This window comes from Rhinoderma darwinii, chromosome 8, assembly GCF_050947455.1.
Source record: "Rhinoderma darwinii isolate aRhiDar2 chromosome 8, aRhiDar2.hap1, whole genome shotgun sequence".
NCBI classification, from domain to species: domain Eukaryota; kingdom Metazoa; phylum Chordata; class Amphibia; order Anura; family Rhinodermatidae; genus Rhinoderma; species Rhinoderma darwinii.
In genome coordinates this window covers 91,782,701-91,791,458 of record NC_134694.1, presented here as the reverse complement: position 1 = coordinate 91,791,458, position 8,758 = coordinate 91,782,701, and positions in this window count along the sequence as shown.

The following is an 8,758-nucleotide window of genomic DNA, read 5'->3' as shown; positions in this document are numbered from 1 at the left end:
GTGAGCGCTCAGTCACTTCGTTTCTGTTCGCCTTTTTCCGGAAATGAATGTATCGGAGTACAGACCCAAAAGAAAGTCTATGAGTTTGTACACCGATACATTTATTTCTGGAAAAAACAGATCAGACACGAAGCTGGTGAGCGCTCACACGATCGCTTCAGCAGCTTTATTTTAGCGATTGTTGGGGGTCTCAGTGGTCGGATCCCCACCAATCAAAATTTATGACATGTCACTATGACATGTAAGAAGTTTATTAAACGTTTAGTTACCCTTTAACTTAAATATGGCTGCAGTTAGCTTGTTATTGCCTTATTACAGTAAATAAGCCTGCACCAATCAAAACTTCTGACATGTCACTATGACATGTCAGAAGTTTGTTAAACGCTTAGTTACACTTTAATATTGCCCTCAGAAGCTTGGAAATTGTAACAAGTTTTGGAGCTACCTAAGCATGCTTCCACTTCCATTCTAAGGCCCTGTTCACACGGCAACATTTTTTGCGGCGGAACCCGCCGCGGATTCCACCGCATAATTCCACCTCTTATTTAATTCAATGGGATTCGGACGCTTCTTTTTCCCGCTAGCTGATTTTGTCCCATTGAAGTCAATGGGATGAGGAATCGTCCTGCTGGCGGCAGGAATAATTCCGCAACGGATTTAGCAGCAAGGACCTACCACGCAAAATCTGCAATGTGAACTGACCCTTAACATTTCTTTAGGCAAGATGTACACTGGTGTTTTTGGAGAATGGGTGTAAAATAGGTAAAGGTGTCAGGAGACTGTGGACATTGCATTAAAATGCAACTTGACTGAAAAAAAAAACCTTTCTGTAAGTTAATTTCTTCACGATAGAGTCTCCACTAGATTGATCTTTTTTTTTTTTTCTTGCAATGGACATGAAGGGATTCTAATATACAATAAGCAATCCCTCTCCCTTTCAGGGAAGGATAAAGTGGACAAGAAACAGGAACAGGAACATGATTGGATATCTAATTTTAGACATTATAATAATTAAAGAGGTTTTCCCATGAAGGACATTTATGACATATCCACAGGATATGTCATAAATGTGAGATAGATCCGTGTCCAACCTCTGGGACCCACACCTATCTCTAGAACGGGGTCTCCTAAACCCTGTTCTAGCTTTTTGTGCTCACGCTTCCTCCCGGCCTCTTACTGATTACATGGTCGGGAGTTACGGAAACAAAGTAACTCACTGAGCTACGCTGTTTCTTTAACTGGCTGCTGGCAGCTCCCTGTGCAATTGCCGACCAATGACGTCCCAGATGTGCTCGATGGGAGACGCTGCAGGCCATGGTAGTACGTTTAGGCCATTCAGGTTGCTCACAGTAGCATGATCCACATGCAGCCTGGCATTGTACTGTTGAAAAATTACTTCTGGGACACTTTGGAGAAATGTCCGTACCACTGGTTCCACAACCAAATAAATGTAAAGCCGAGCTGTTAGTGTACCTGAAATGAAGACTACAGGGGTCCGGCTACCGTACAATATGCCACCCCACACCATAATCCCGTGAGTAGCACTGGTGAGATATTCCCTTGTGAAGGCCCCTAATGGCATTGCCCACATGGTCTCCAGACCAATCTCCGGCTATCATTGCATCCACGACAAAAGCGGTACTCATCACTGAGGAGGATAGACCTCAATTCCAACCTCCATTGCCATCTTGCTGTGCACCATGATAGCCTTTGATTGCGGTGGTATGTGGTCAATGGAACACCTGTAACTGGACATCTTGCTTGTAGCCCAAAGTCGTGCAAATGCCTTCTGATAGTTTGTATCGACACTGGTTGCCACCCCAGGCTTGGGATATGACATCCAATTTCACTTGCAGTACAGAGAGGATCACTACGCGCCATTCTTCCCATGAGATGATCCGTCCATGTAGAAGTTTTCCTCCACACACCTCTTGCTGTCATTCCGATTTGTCGTTGTTCTCCAAACCTCTGGGACATGCAACGTTGAACAGTGCTGACATCTCAGCCTAGGCGAGAAGCGATCCTCCGGAGTGATAAACTAAGGAGATATGTAATAGATGTATGCCCTCTTACAGTTTATTATAAAATATTAGAGCAATGAAACCACACTAGTTGTACACCACCAAAATAATTATGTATATAGAAGCAGGGAAGGGATATCCCTTCCCTGCTGATAAACTAAGGACTCTCAGTTCAAGGATTCTGCGACAAGTGGTGATAACTGGCATGTCGACGAACAGGAGGCATCGCAAATCATCCCACAATCCTTGATCCGACTTTTGAGGTTTCATGTGGCTAAATAGCTTTGCTTTCAATCCGGCTTAAATGCTACTCCCACATGCCACAGATTGGAGCTAGGTGGTTGAAAATGTAAACAATTGCAGATCTTAGAGGCACCTGCTACTTCCTCGATTTGTATAACCTTACGGCTTGCCCTTCTTGGTGTAACAATTTCAATGTTGAGAAGTGTATGAACAATTAAAGATGCAGCCCATCTAGAAAAATTGTCATACTAAAATCTTCCCATATGGTTCTCAAACCTCACTACATACTATGGGTTGATAATGAAATCAGCTGCTCAAGACGCCTCCTGTTAAAGGCTATGTACATCTTTGAAAGATTCAGTCTGTTTTGTGCAACTTTACAATTATATTTTATTAAAAATATTTTAACTTTTTGAGATACAGCTGCTTTATAGTGTGTATTTGTCAGGCCAGCGGCACTGATGAGTTCTCTGACACGCAGGATCGAGCTGTTAACAATCACATCTAAGATCATCTAAGATCATAATTTAGATGTGATCTATTATAGGTGGATCCTTCGTGTCAGAGACACGCAGGACCTGCTGACACTGAACCCATCTGTCCCAAGGGGACCTAATGAATTCAAGTCTTTGCGCACAACGGCTGCTCTGTATACAGAATACAAAGCAGCTGTATCTCAAAAAGTAGAGATTATTTTTGATAAAAAGTATTTTGAAAGTTGCACCAATCACACTGAAAGACATATATATATATATATATATATATATATATATATATGTATGTATATATATATATATATATATATATATATATATACACTACCGTTCAAAAGTTTAGGGTCACTTAGAAATTTCCTTATTTTTGCAAGAAAAGCACAGTTTTTTTCAATGAAGATAACATTAAATTAATCAGAAATACACTCTATACATTGTTAATGTGCTAAATGACTATTCTAGCTGCAAACGTCTGGTTTTTAATGCAATATCTACATAGGTGTATAGAGGCCCATTTCCAGCAACCATCACTCCAGTGTTCTAATGGTACATTGTGTTTGCTAACTGTGTTAGAAGGCTAACGGATGATTAGAAAACACTTGAAAACCCTTGTGCAATTATGTTAGCACTGCTGCAAACAGTTTTGCTGTTTAGAGGAGCTATAAAACTGACCTTCCTTTGAGCTAGTTGATAATCTGGAGCATTACATTTGTGGGTTCAATTAAACTCTCAAAATGGCTAGAAAAAGAGAGCTTTCATGTGAAACTCGACAGTCTATTCTTGTTCTTAGAAATGAAGGCTATTCCATGCGAGAAATTGCCAAGAAACTGAAGATTTCCTACAACGGTGTGTACTACTCTCTTCAGAGAACAGCACAAACAGGCTCTAACCAGAGTAGAAAGAGAAGTGGGAGGCCCCGCTGCACAACTGAGCAACAAGACAAGTACATTAGAGTCTCTAGTTTGAGAAATAGACGCCTCACAGGTCCTCCACTGGCAGCTTCATTAAACAGTACCCGCAAAACTCCAGTGTCAACGTCTACAGTGAAGAGGCGACTACGGGATGCTGGTCTTCAGGGCAGAGTGGCAAAGAAAAAGCCATATCTGAGACTGGCTAATAAAAGGAAAAGATTAATATGGGCAAAAGCACACAGACATTGGACAGAGGAAGATTGGAAAAAAGTGTTATGGACAGACGAATCGAAGTTTGAGGTGTTTGGATCACACAGAAGAACATTTGTGAGACGCAGAACAACTAAAAAGATGCTGGAAGAGTGCCTGACACCATCTGTCAAGCATGGTGGAAGTAATGTGATGGTCTGGGGTTGCTTTGGTGCTGGTAAAGTGGGAGATTTGTACAAGGTAAAAGGGATTTTGAATAAGGAAGGCTATCACTCCATTTTGCAACGCCATGCCATACCCTGTGGACAGCGCTTGATTGGAGCCAATTTCATCCTACAACAGGACAATGACCCAAAGCACACCTCCAAATTATGCAAAAACTATTTAGGGAAGAAGCAGGCAGCTGGTATTCTATCTGTAATGGAGTGGCCAGCGCAGTCACCAGATCTCAACCCCATAGAGCTGTTGTGGGAGCAGCTTGATCGTATGGTACGCAAGAAGTGCTCATCAAGCCAATCCAACTTGTGGGAGGGCCTTCTGGAAGCATGGGGTGAAATTTCTCCTGATTACCTCAGCAAATTAACAGCTAGAATGCCAAAGGTCTGCAATACTGTAATTGCTGCAAATGGAGCATTCTTTGACAAAAGCAAAGTTTGAAGGAGAAAATTATTATTTCAAATAAAAATCATTATTTCTAACCTTGTCAATGTCTTGACTATATTTTCTAGTCATTTTGCAACTCATTTGATAAATATAAGTGTGAGTTTTCATGGAAAACACAAAATTGTCTGGGTGACCCCAAACTTTTTAACGGTAGTGTATGTATATATATATATGTACATGTATAACTATTTCAAAGGTGTACATGGCCTTTAAAGAAAAAAAAAGTTACATTTGGACTACTGAACCTGCTTGTGAAGGATCAGACTATTGATAAATGTGACATTTTGATGTTTTTGTTTATCTGTCTTTTCCAGGTCCAGTCCTGGTGAGAGATTTTAAATAAAAATATCATTTTACCTAGTGAATTTCAGAAAGAGAGGTAGAAATATAAGAGGGGATTGACCTTTTTGGAATGCTGGAACATATATCTTGCTATTTAGAAAAATACTTCCTATGGTTCTTAGGCAATCACAAGGCAAGCACTCTAGTTATGTTATGTTTAGTTAGATCAAGTGCTCGATAGTGCCAGAAACTCTTAGATCCATCTTCTGTGAGGTTTCATAATAGAGGAAAATAAGATCCAGACCCACTAAAATAGAACATTCCCAAAAGACCAAATCTTTAATAAATAGACGTTTATAGATATAGGAAAAGAATAGCTGCTTGTTATCCCCTTTAATGTCTGTGAGCAGGCAATTACTGAAATACTGATTATGTTAAGTCGAAAGCCTGAACAGAATTTCTAAACTGCCGACAAAGTCACATAAGTATATATTTTGGCTTGAGCTAATCTTGTTTGCAACTTCTTGAAGGGCATTGCCAGTGTTTTGCATTTCACACCTTGTTGGAGTAAAGATTTTCCAGTTTATAGACTTTCTGTTCACAATTTAAATTTTATTGCCAGTACTTTGTAAATAATAATGCTCATAATTAATAGACTTTTTGATAGCAGTAATAAATATATAGGGAAATGAAGCTAATTCCAGTGCATATCATTGTTTTTAAGTCTTTAAGAATTTTCTGTCCTGTGTGATCTGGAAACAACCAACTGTTTTTACTGTATCTCTGCATTTTCAAGTTAACCTGTCATTGCCCTTGGGAGTCATGAGAACAGTTCTATGCTTTCTGCCTTAGTCAATAAAATATATCAATTGCGAAGAAAGGTTTATGTATAAAAATCACACTAGCTTTAAATAAACAGTAGCCCCAAGAACTAAAGATCTCTCCTGGCAAGTGTTTTCTTAATAATTTAGTAGGACATCATAATCAAAGCAATATTCATCTGGTTACCATTTGAGAAATCGTAGAACATTAAAAATAGTGTATGAAAAGGTCATTGTACGGCAGAAAAGGACATTGCTTTCTGTTTGTGAAAAGGAAATCGATAACTTAATCAAAACTAAATTTAACCTTTTCTCACCAATCTATCATTCATTCTCTAAAAAGCACAGTCCTTTTGTGCTAGTTGCTCTTTATTTTATCTCAAATGATGTTACATCTTGGATAAATTGGAAAATAGCATCTTGATTTACATGAAAGCTTCAGCATTCAACAGATTTACATTAGGTTTTCAAATTTCTACAGCTAAATGAGTGAATAATGAAGGTACAAAAACTCAGTAATTGCGTCCTGTTTTATAATTATTATGTTCAGGAAAAATAAAGGATCAAATGACTTGCTAGTGTGAATTATATAATGGGCTGATGTCTAAAGTGCAAGAAAGCATGTTCTGTATATTTTGTATGAAGTCTTTATAATATCATGTTGAATGTAAGAGGAAATTTAATTTATATTACAAATTAGTGACTTGGCAAGAAATCTTAAAGGTTTCAATTCATATTCACGTATAAAACACAGGTAGTAGGGAAAGTAAAACCAAGTATGTGTGTATCTGTGCAATGCTGTTTTATGGTAGTTTACAGCTATCATTCCATAATATTAGTTAGAGGGATGTTATGTGGTCAGGCAATTAGCAAGTGTTCTAGAGCCTGGAAATGGGCCATGAGTCCCCCTACAACCCCTCTTAGCTAACAAGGACCAGTAGTAGTTTTCCAACCCAATAGAGTTGGATATTGCTCCCCCCACTGATGTTATATATATATATAAATAAGCAAATATTTTTCTAATGTATCAGTCATGTTTCAGACCAAATATGGGGTACATCTACACTGTCATAGACATAAAATCATAAAACATCCCTAACAGTAAGTAAGGCTCTGTTCACATCTAGCGTTGGGGTACCGTTCTGACGTTCCGTAGGAGCTTTCCATCAGAACAGGACCCTGAACAGATTAAAACTGACACAAACTTAGTCGACTACGCTATTGCTTCCGGCAAAACGACGGATTCGGTGCACAACAGAGACAAACAAAAACATGGGCACCGGATCCGTCACCATTGAAGTCAATGTTGATGGAAACGGAAACCTCTGGTTTCCGTTTGTGTCAGTTTGTGTCTGTTCAGTGTCTCGTTCTGACAGAAAGCTCCGACGGAATGTCAGAACGGCACCCCAATGCAGATGTGAACAGAGCCTAACACATTTACAGAACAGAAAATAAAATAAAGTGCTATTTTGCAATTGTTTAATTTTTGTTAAGAGGTTGTAAGAAAGTAGAAAAAAAGGTTTGGGTTTTGCCCAGAAACCATGCCACACCTGCCCATGAGATGGGTCTGGTATTGCGGTGTCTGTTATTAGCCCTATTCTCTTCAATGGGACTGAGCTGCGATACCAGGCAGAGCCTATGGACAAGAGTGGTACTGCTTCTGGAAAAAAAGAGGACCCTTTCTTAAATTGTATGAACCCCATTAACAAACTCTGTCCATATGTCTTCTCACTCTGCAGGACTCAAACCGTCAGAAATTTTCATCAGCGGGAGTCTGAGCACTGAGACCCCCAGCAATGAAATGAAGCGGTAGAAGCACTCGGGTGAGTGCTGTGCCACTTTGTTTCCGATCGGCTTTCATCAGAAAGCCAAGCTAGCGGTGTACGGGCTCAATATAAAGTCTACGAGATGTCTATGCTTCTGTAGTTTCGTTTTAGTGATCAGTGGTGTCTTAGTGCTTGGACCTCCACTGATCAAAACTTCTCACATGTCACTATGACATGTCAAAAGTTTTATAAAGTTTAGTTACACTTTAATGCTGCAGGGCAAAGGTGTTTGTTTGTTTTTTGTGTTTTTTTTTGTTGCATCAACTCCAATGCATCAGCTCACTATTATTGGAGCTGTGAAAAGAAAGCGGGTTGTTTTATATGCATAGCTGCTTTAAAGAGGCTCTGTCACCAGATTATCAAATCCCTATCTCCTATTGATAGTGATCGGCACTGCAATGTAGATAACAGTAACGTTTTTTTGTTTTTTTTAAATCAATAATTTTTGCCCAAGTTATGAGCAATTTTAGATTTATGCAAATGAGCTTTTCAATGGACAACTGGGCGTGTTTTCTCATTTTACCAACTGGGCGTGTATTGTGTTTTTACCAACTGGGCGTGTTTACTGGTTTTAGCAACTGGGCGTTGTGAATAGAAGTGTATGACGCTGACAAATCAGCGTCATACACTTCTCATCGTTCCCACCCAGCTTCTTTCACTGCAGACACACAGCGTGACGTCACCCACAGGTCCTTCAACCTTGGCATCGGACGAGAGAAGATACATCGGCTCCAGGCGTCCGAGAGGGTAATATGCTCGTCTCTAGGGAATTTACTATGCTTACCTGCACATGGTGATGCTGCTGCAGATTCAACTGTACCTTCTCGGACGCCTGGAGCCGATGTGTCTTCTCTCGTCCGACGGGGTGAAGGACCTGTGGGAGGAAGTGACGTCACAGCGTGATCTTGCGAGAACACGCTGTGTGTCTGTGCAGTGAAAGAAGCTGGGTGGGAACGATGAGAAGTGTATGACGCTGATTTGTCAGCGTCATACACTTCTATTCACAAAGCCTAGTTGCTAAAACCAGTAAACTTCCTCATTTGAGTCAAAGAAAACAGAATAATATTATATACAGTAATATAGCGAGGCATCAACGCTGAAATTAGTTATTTTTTTTGTGGGAATTCAGTAGGTTTACCAGCAATCCCTTGGGAAACCACAGATAATACATTGTGACGTTATAACGAGTTGCTACCAAGAGACAAATTAAGTCTGTGTCATTGGCAAATACAACTCTGTTACATTTAAACTGTCTCTATTTTATGTTTTTAATAATTATTTTTGTCA